Genomic DNA, 10627 nt, shown 5'->3' with positions numbered 1-10627 from the left:
TTGACGTATCACACAATATGCCTTCACAAACCTGCACACGGGATCACGTATGCCCCCGGACTAAAATTCCTCGTAACCAATGTGAATAAAAATATTATTATCTCCGTTAGGAGTTGATTCCAGTAATTTTCGTTGCGCGAATCATGTTCTACGTGAAATTCTGGTTAAGAAACATGTATCAGAATGCTTAAATTCGTCCCTTGTCTAGTGGTCCATTGCAGTTTTGGTCCTGAGGACAGCTTCCATACTGCTTCTCCTTTTCTGTCGAAGTTTAGATAAGTTATCACATTTTTTTGATATAATAAGAGTATACATTATTTCTCACTCTCATTTGTTATTGACTTTTATTGGAGGAAATTATACACCGCATGATGGTATTGATGGTGAAAAGGGGGTCAGGGCGTGGCGTGCTTTGCGATATATCGATTGTTATGCCATTTAAACCTATGGAAAAGGACCGATAAAGAGGGTGGGCGAAGCGAACACCTTAATAATCGATTCTTTACCATAGGTTTAAATGGCAGAACAATCGATACATCGCAATTCACGCCACGCCACTGGATCAGGGTGGAATGACACAAGATGAACTTATGGTAGGAATGCGATTACCGTCAAATATTTTGTAAAATTTATTGAGGTTGTGAAATATATTAAAAATATGGGGAGAAATTCTAGGGGCGGGATATGCAGCCCGCACTTATAGAGTCACAAAAAATCGCAGAGAATCCTAGTCTTCCATAGAGAAAAAAAAGGAGGTGTTTGCATTTCGGGCATCTTGGAATTTTTCATAGAGTATCTATAGCTTTGATGACGTCATTGGGTACAGCGACGTTTTTATCCTGTCGATTTTCTTGGAAATGGTGTAATTTAAGGGAAAAAGTCATTCTATAAAAACTGCTTGAAATTATATAAAGAGTTGATTTAAGTAAAAAAATCGGACATTATGGTCCGTTTTTACAGCGTCAACATAACCCTCAACGAGCGTCTTGTTTACATTGATGACGTAGGTGGGTACAAATCCTCAAGATGCAAACACCTCCTTTTTTTTCTCTATGCTAGTCTTCTGCATTACTACTAATTTCCCGTATTCTCTCTTTCATCTGCGAAACATTTGTAATGTATAGAAAATTGTGTTTTCGGATAATAGTAAAAGATACAAAATTATTCTTTATTGTAAGATTGACAAGCTGCTTTAAAACTGGAATAACTGTTAAGTATCTTCTTTTCATCTATTAATTTAATATATTTAAGTGCTCTTTTGTATGTACAGCACTTAAATAGCCATATAATATTATATGGCTGCTGGTTCATGTAAAATTTTACGAACTTGAATTTTATAAAATTTGATTCATTGTGCGAAACGAGAGTCACGAGACACCTTTAGAGATATCATTGGGGATGGATTTACATTTTCGCTGCAGTGCCCTTTTTAAACGGGAGAAGCTAAAAAGTGGCCATATTCACGTAAATTTCGAGGTGAAAGCAAGCAGCTTGCCAATGCTTCTATTTTAATTTTTTTAGGTATTTCACATAGAGGATAGCTTTCCCTTTAGCTCGTGCAAAAATTCACAACAGCGTCATTATCTAATGCGCGAAAACCAAGGAGGAGTGATTGAAGCTGCTCACGGTCCCTTTATGGAGAGAGTTAAAACGTCTCAAGGGTCTGATAGCACACACCGTTTGAGAAAGATTACATCCATCTCACGGCTCTCGGCAATCTTTGACCAACCCATCCCCGTACTTTTTCTTTGTCAATTTCCTGTCTCTGTCCTGTCTGTTTGTCTGTGTTTCCTTTCTCTGTCTCTGTGTCTTTCCTATCTCTATGCATAGCTTCCGTTTCTCACATTTTTTCCAAATTTCATGCAGTTTTTATCAATTATCTAAAATGTTGCAAATTTCCTGTTATCGCGTGTGTCGTTACTTGTATACTGTTTCCGGAAGTCCATTTTCCCTCACTTTTTGAGAATACGAGGGTAGAATACCTGTACATTTTGGCGATCCTGAAAGCTCAGAAATGGATGACGGTACATGGAGCCCTGTGGCTAAGGCAAAAATTCCCAGAAACTAAAATTTAAAAAAGTAAAAAATTAATTTACAAAATGCCAGAAATGGGGATTTTTCACATTAGTTCAAGCAATCAGAGTTTTTGGGTCTTAAAATGCGTCATACTCAATCCGATTTGAGGTAAAATGAATATCCCACAATTTGCTCAATTACCACGAGAGGGTTATTGGCCAAGTCTGCAGGCTGATTGTTGAAATTGATAGACAAACCTACAAACGAAGAAGACGTAAGGAGTATGGAGCGATCCTATTGGTTGAAATGGGTGGTTCTTACAGACTATGGGAAAAAATGATGAACTAACTAAATGGTTCCTTGTGGATTGTCGTTACTTAGTCTATTACCTACCTCTTTTGTCCATTGGAACCTCCTGCTTTCACCAATAAAATCACTCCATATCATTTTTGTCTTATTTGTCTATCGCTTTGTCTACGGATTTCAACAATCAGCCGGCAGGTCTCAACCAAGTCTCGTCGTAAGCAAAATTGCAGCATTCAAGGCGCATCTCGCACCTTAATTACTCAGCGTCGCACCTTCCCCGCCCTCAATATTCATTATGAGAGGCTCACAATTAAACACTATCCGGAGACTCACGCCAGTTAACGCGCCGCATAAAGAGACACCAAAGCTGTTGACCCTGAACCAGGGCTCGCGCACCTGGCAACCTGGCAGCACCGCACGCGGCGGTAGGATATAGGTATGTGTGGCGTCGCGGCTTGACGCCGCGCCGGCCGGAGCGAGTTTTTTCCGTGTGCTTTCCTTCATGCCCGCGTTGGTACTTACAACGGCGCCCATCTCTTTTTCGAGAGACCTTCAAATTCGGTGATGCAATCGCCCGGAGAAATGGTCTATTGAGCCGGGCCGCATGCCGCTGAGCATCACTTGAAGTTGTTTCTGTCAACACGGAGCTGGAGGCCCGGGTTCGATCTCCTCGGAGCACTCTCGCAGCCGCGCCGCGCCCACCCACTAGATCAGTCACCGCCGACGATCAACAATCAGTCACCATCAGAGCGCCCAGGAGTCCTCACCGTCAGGATCTCCGAAAGGCTTAGATTTCTGTCACGTGGGTATCGGACAGAACGTGCGATTTTTCAGGATATTTTTGATATCTTAGTTTCTGACGGGTTTTCAATATTTCCCTCCTCTAATTTTAAAACGCGTCTCATTTTCAACAATTATCTTGAGATTACTTTATTCTATGGACTTCACTCCTACAGTGCCAAAATTTTGGGATTTGACTCTTTATTCTATCAACAAAGTGTCTTTACAAAAGTGAAACAGCTCCCGCGACTCAGAATTTTCTTCAGGAATAATTAAGTGAAATTTCAGAGCCTTTTTGTGCTGTAGTGCGAACCAGTGGTTTGGATAAACGTTCTCATCACAGCGGTACGTGCTGTGGACTTCTTGACCCTTCTGTCTGCAGGCTCCGCACATCTCATCTGTAAGTTATGGCGTCTCTTAATTTGTTAATTTCTTATTTTCAAATCAGCCACTTCTTGGTTTATTTATCACTAGAAATCTAAAGTGTGGTGTGCGATATGTGAGGAGGAGGATATCGTGGGAGTTTCCCGTCGTGCAATGGCGCGGCGTGCTTTGCGATGTATCGACTGATCTACCATTTAAACCTACGGAAAATGATTGATAAACAAGGTTTTAGCAGCGAACACCTTAATAATAGATTCTTTACCATGGCTTTAAATGGGAAAATATCGATAATCGATCATTCTTGCTCCGCCACTGCCGTCGTGTCTATTTAAATCATCAAGTTGCTTAAAATACATTATGATGCTGTGTAGGTACGCCTCCTAGCTGCTTGGGCACGCATAGAAGATTCTTACGACGTCATTTTCACGCCGCACGTTGTACATAGCATACTGTACTTTTCTGCTGCTCATCTCCGAATGCTTCATAGAAGTACCACGAGTAAGCTCTATAAAAGTCTCTAAATGTTCAATTTTTATTCGAACTATGAACTGTACATTTGTATACACTGAATACCCAGAAATAAATAAGATTCGTCACAGACAGAACAAAATGACGATTGACCGCCACGATTAGGAAACTTCTGCTGTTACAATTAAAAGTTTTTTTTATGACGTAGCAAGTTGCCTCTTGCTTTCATGCGGTGCAGCTGATATTTTTTCATTGCATTAAGGGAAAAAAAGGTTTTTTCGCGATATTTCAGATGTTTTAAATGCAGAGATTTACCTGGCAGATTCCCATAATTTTTAGTCAGAAATTAAAAGTTAATTTTCAGTCAGAAATGCCCAAAATTGTCTCGGTAAAGATGCAATATGCACGGGGAAATTTGGCAACAGTGGAATGCAATTATTGATTTTTTCGACTGAATTCCGCTGCATGATTCAGGCCATTATTCAGATGTGTCTCCGCAGTGTTTTGTTTCTAATGTGATTGGCTTTAGATTCGTCCCGTTTTAGGAACACAAATGTTATTTTTATCGAAAATAAATTATTAACTCCATTTTCTTCTGTAGGCATCGTTTCTCAGATGTACTTTACCGTGTCAAAACGAAAGTTTTTTGCCTTATAAAGCATGAAAGGTTAAAGGCAAAGAAATTACCTTTCACAAGCATTTTTTTGAATTTGATTCGATTTCTCGTTTGTTTTTCAAGACTAAGGGCAAACTCGCGTATCAGCGGCTTTGTGAAGCATGCATGATACTCTCCACACTCACTGCTATGTTCGCAGAAATCACGCAGAGAACGAAGAATAAGGAACGCTAATTTTTTTCATGAACTTTCATTAAATTTTAATTAGTGAACGTATTCCACGCCCATATGCCTTAGCTCAAGTCGAGAGAACATTTCTGGCCATCACAAAACAGTTTTTTAGTCTCTGTAAAAGAGACTCCTCGCTAACTAATTTCACTCACGTGGCCACAGATGTAATTTTGGCCTAATTACTCTGCATTTTTTCGTAACCTGATTCGTTCCAAATTTTCCCAATTCACGCCGGCGCGTCCTTTTTTACCCGCGTGTTTGTCTTGTTCCTGTTCATCGAAATATGTTCTCTGGAATCCAAGGTGTTCCTGTATTTATCCTCTATTATTATGATTCATTTCAGTCTATCGTGATTTATGCTTGTTATTCTAATTCTATCCAAAGTTTCCGAATTTACCACGGCGATCCCTGATTCTCTCCGATTAATACATACATATCCATACGCTGAGACATCGCAATTTGTCCGCTGCATTTATACCGAATCATCCTAATTCATTCCAACTTATCCCTTATCAAACCGATTTATTTTATCGTGCTATATGTGTCGCAGGCAAATAGTAAAATCAGGCAAATTGTCAAATGCCCAGGCAAATAGTCAATTATTCTAGCTGAGATTGAAACTCTGATTATTTTCCTAATTTTAGACAAAATAATTAATTGACCCCGTAAGAAGAAATTCTCAGTAAAAATTTGCATCACAAAATAGTATTTTAAACGAGTTTTAGCTCCTGAGTAGACCCATATCTTGAAATTTTCAGCATGCCAGAGAATACAACATCTTTAGAAGCTCAACATTCAGAAATATGAGAGGCAATTTAAGTGGAAGAGACAAAAATAGTTTGTATAGGTTTGATGAGATATTTTTCCACAAATATCGAAAACTCGTGAGCTCTCCGCCATAAATTCATAAAATTTTGTAGACAATCAAAATTTACCTATCTGCCTAGGCATTTGACAAAATGCCTGATTTCACTATTTGCCTGCGACATATGGACGCATTTCTATCAAACGGAACTATGTGCATTATAACGTGAGCCCTGTTATGCACACATTCTCATGGGTCTCAGGGCTCTTGTCTTAATTCACATGAACGCGCAATGCGTGAAGTATTCCTACAGTCTTGCAGGCGCTAATATACGCTTCGTGCTGAACGCACCGTGTTTAGCGCAAACGTGCATTATGAAGTGAGCCCTGTTATGCATATATTCTTATGGGTCTCAGGGCTCTTGTCTTAATGCACATAGTTCCGTGACAGAAATACGTCCATATGAAATATGAGGTGCATATAACCTAACGAATCATAAGAGTAGCGCGTAACGCATAAGGCTAGAGGCGCAAGGCGCTTTGAGGGGTTTTAGACCGCGAAGCGGTTAGGGAACACACCCCCTAGTCAAAAAAATGTATGCTGGCCCTTAAGATATTCTGGGAGGGGGGGGATTATTAATAGTTTTTTGTCCCCTCTCTGAGACCAAACGAATTTTGGCAGCGATGTTCAACAGCGACAGGTCGTCCTGCTCGGTTCCTGTTTGAGGTTTGACCCGTTTGACGATGAACTCGATGTATCGACATCGGTGCGTGACGAATGCGGCGATTGAGTTTGCGTTTGCGTCACGCACCGAAATGTCTCGTCCCGCTTCGCGTTTCGGGAGTTGCGTAACGCATGGCTTGCGTTTGCAAATGCAAAATTCGTGAAATTTTTGGGCGTCCATCCTTCGCTTTGGCAGAATCCGCTCGCTCGGTCCGTTTCCGGAGTGGCTCCATCGGGGAGAGGGGAGGGGTGGGGTACGTTCTTCACCTTTACTAACAAATTTTACACGCGTGACCGCGGCTTCAGTCGTAGACACGGTCCAGTCTGCCGTGCTGAGGAAGAACGCCGTGTGAACTTTCGGACGTTGCCAAATTACCCTCAACGAAATATTTATTTTAAAGGAAAGTTTTTAATACTTCTCTTTGAAATTTTCAAATTTAGGAAGAAGAATAAAAAGCTGTAAAAAATTTACACTTAGGGCTCCAGTGGCGCAGCGTGAATTGCGATATATCGATTGTTATGCCATTTAAACCCATGGTAAAGAATCGATTGGTATGGAGCACCATGTTTATCGATCCTTTTCCTTAGGTTTAAATAGCATAACAATCAATATATCGCATTTCACTCCACGCCACTGACGGGCTCCTGAAATTTGAAATAGAGAAAATAGTAATTAGAGTAAGGAGAAAATAGTAAACGATAGGTAGTGGTAGAAAATAACAACATCTATGAACAAACCGAGTGAACGTGACCGAAGAGCATCGAGCAATTATTAATGCTCCTAAGCCACTCACTTTGCCTATCGAGACATTGAAGGCGAACTGATCGGAACGAGTGAGAAACAATTTAAGTGAAGGACTAATGAGCCACTAAAGCTTTTGACAAACCAAGTGATCGTGCATGGCCGAATTACTGCTCTTAAGCTGCTCACATAGTTATAATAACATCAATCATAATCATGGTTGCTCGCAGAATTTTGGCCACGTTTAACTGGTTTATTCATAGTTGTAACAGGCCAGTACTATTCTTACCACCTTGTTTCACACTCGTTCCGATCAGTTCGCCTTCAATATCTCGATAGGCAATGTGAGCTGCTAAGGAGCAGTAATACTCGTAGTTGCTCGCGGCATTTCGGCCAGGTTTACTCGGTTTATTCATAGCTGTACCGGTTCAATAATTTTACTTCCCGTTATTACCTATCATTTTCCAACTCTATTAAAATTTTCCTGCTTTACCCTCTGAGCTCCTTCCTGTAGATTAATTCCAATCATTATATGGAAACCTGATTATTTTGCACCCTCGATTACAAATGCACGGTTCCCTCGGAGGACTAAAAAATCGTTGCTCTTACAACATTCATAGTGGATTAAAGGTTCCACGTACTTTTCTAGTGTAAGTTACAATATGACTTTTGTGTAAAAAAGTTAACTCGGCTCCGGTAACAATATGGCATCTTTATCGAGACCAAACCGCCTGTCACCATAAAACTAACATTGTAATCACGATTAAAACAGTAAGTGCGGAATCTGGAATCGACTATGACCGTTTTAAGAGTAATACGTGTTTTTTCTCCGTGGTTTTCTTTCTCCTCGCAAGTTGGAATCACTGTTTTTCGTACATTTAAATTCTTTAAAAATACCGATTTTAGGCTAGGCAAATAAATTCAACAAGAATCGATTGTTTTACGTACATTTAAATGGAGAAAAAACAATGTTGCCAACTTTCAAGAATCGCCATCACCTCCACGGAAAAAAAGTGTCAGGGGCTATATTCCCTAAAATTGTGGTACTACCCCAATTTGTTGGATGATATGGACATATCTAAAAAATTGTATTAGTACCGCAACTCAAGTTAGGGTAGTACCGCAACATTTGGGTTACTTACCTAATTTATTGGGGTACTACCATGATTAATTGGGGTGCTACCATAATTAATTGGGATACTACCACAATTAATTCGAAATGTCTATATCATCCAACAACCTCGTGCTTTTTTTTCCGTGTCGCGCTCAGTCTCAGCTTATCATTTGCTAAATGTTGCAATTATGAAGAAATTATTTCTTTTCTTTTTTATCGTGAGTTATTGAGGAAAAATAAACAATGGATTGTATCCACAGTTTTCTTTTAATGAGCCACTCTCTTCCGCTGAAAGATTCATCGTTCCGAATGAGGCTCTGCGTCTTCTAAGGAGTCTCAGTTGATGGAATCAGGGTTTTTTCCTAGGAAGGTGGTGGGTGCACTGCCGTGCTAAGGAAGAACGACGTATGAACATTCGAGAGTTGCCAAATTTACTTCGATAAAATGTTTATTTTTCAGGAAAGTTATGAATACTTTTCCTTTAAATTTTGAGAATCTTTAGCTGAAATTGCAAAAAAAAAATTCTGAAAATTTGGCAGGAAAATATTCATGAGTTTACCAAGAATTTCACGTTTTATGAAAGGAAATTTAGCAACGCCTGAAGGTTTATACGGCGTTTTTCCTTAGCATGGCAGTAGAGCTCAGAACTAATTACTGGAGACGGCGGAGCCTCAACTTGAGAAACAAATTCCCGAGTGAAACGTCAAAATCTGATCGTCTGGGGCTTTTGATCGCATTGCAAAATAGAAGTAAACTCAGCTTTACAACTGCTAATGAGGAAAAATCAATCGAGCCGCTGAAGCGATACTGAATCGCCGCAGGTGGCTAAATAGCTAGCTCTCCCAGCTTTCAGCGGCTCTGATGAGCGTGAAAATTTAAATTCAAAGGGCCCCTTTGAATTTCAAAGAGGCAACCTAAGAGGGGCTTAAGTAAATTATTAATCCTCCGCCGCCTTTGCGCTCAAACTTGGGGCAACGAAAATCGCAACGACATTCTTGGTTCGAACTTGCCGCCAAGAATCCGCGGCTATTAATTTCTACTCGCGACGAAAATCATTCGGGAAAGGGTTAATTTATTCCTTCGGCGGAATTTAAGGATTCGCTGCAACTGAGACTAATTTCCCCACTTCTTTAGCATATTAATTGTTTAATATAATTTCGGCAAATCCCCGTTTATAATGCAGACATTTGAGCCAGTTAAAGTACATCATTCTGCCAAGTCTCTTCAAACACGTGACTATTCCTCGTATGACTGTCGCAGGCAAGAAGTCAAATCAGGCATTTGGTTAAATGCCTAAGCAAATAGTCAAAAATGTTGATTATTTTGCTTATTGAAGACAAAATAATTCTCTGATCATGTAAGAAGGAATTCTCCGTAAAAATGTGCTTCGTACAATGATAAATAAGTTTATTCCAGACCTAAAAATGCACATTTTCCTCAAAATATGCAGCAGTTTGTAAAATAAATAGTTTTTACAATTTGGACGGTTGAAGAAATATGAGGAGCATTTTGGAACGGGAAATGCAACAACAGTCTGTGCTTGTATGGATTTCTACTCTTCAGATATTGGAAATTCGATGGGTTTCTGTGAAAATATAGGAGAGCTCGCGACCCCTGAAAATTTGTAATGTCTGCCCAGGCATTTGATAAAATACCTGATTTGACTATTTGCCTGCGACAGAACTATCCTGAGTCAACGCAAGAAAACAGCCTAACAGCTAAATTCGGATTCCTGTAAAGTTCAAATCAGCAATTCAGAGAATTTTTTACCTCTCTATGAAGCATCTAAAGTTGAGCTGAATTTGATAACACATATTCCAGCAGTTTGCTAACTTTCTTTCATATTTTTAAATTGAATTTTTTTTACGTCACGCTTTGAAGCTAAAATTATAAATTAACAATTTTTTTAAATGGGCAGTTTGGCTTCAGAGCAATTACATAGGATTATTTCTTCAATAGATAAATCCTTGAAAAGGGTCATTACTGTATAAGGGGTTTCCCTAGATGTCGTCCAACCTTTTAATACGGCGCACCATCAGTATTTAATTGAGAAACTTTCGAGATTGCTTCCTAGAAATCATGCTCAATTATTGGCACCTGGTGTACAGAGAAGACAGCTAGGAGAATACTCAAAATGCATTCTTGGAGTTGAAACGTAACCGAACGAAGGCACTCAAGCTTTTGAAATTATTCGAAGCGCCTTTATACGTTTTTAACCGCCCGAGCTTGTCACACCTGAGTTAAAAAAGTCCAATTATTGTATTCAGGTGTCTCTTTTCTCTTCTCTCTTCGTCCATTTGAGGTCACCTCGTAGTAGGTAAACCATCAGATAGGGTGAGAATCAAAGGATCGCAGTATCTATGTCCTCATCAAAATTTCATCAAAATATGATAAACATACTAATTATTTCCAAAATCGACTCGTAAATAGTGAGAGATTAGC

The 10627-nt window shown here is 39.6% G+C and overlaps 1 protein-coding gene across 1 annotated transcript in view; it reads left to right on the top strand.

Moving 5' to 3' along the window:
* Positions 1-2852: 2852 nt before the first annotated feature.
* Positions 2853-10627, top strand: part of LOC109042253 (probable cytochrome P450 6a18) — a 67762-nt gene continuing 59987 nt past the window's right edge. The window contains exon 1 of the mRNA XM_019058905.2: positions 2853-3502. The gene's annotated coding sequence lies outside the window, so the exon portion shown is untranslated. The remainder of the gene's footprint in view (positions 3503-10627) is intronic.

The sequence above is a fragment of the Bemisia tabaci genome, chromosome 5 (genome assembly GCF_918797505.1).
Source record: "Bemisia tabaci chromosome 5, PGI_BMITA_v3".
NCBI classification, from domain to species: domain Eukaryota; kingdom Metazoa; phylum Arthropoda; class Insecta; order Hemiptera; family Aleyrodidae; genus Bemisia; species Bemisia tabaci.
The sequence above is the reverse complement of the archived record's forward strand: the minus strand, read 5'-3'. Positions and strand labels throughout refer to the sequence as shown.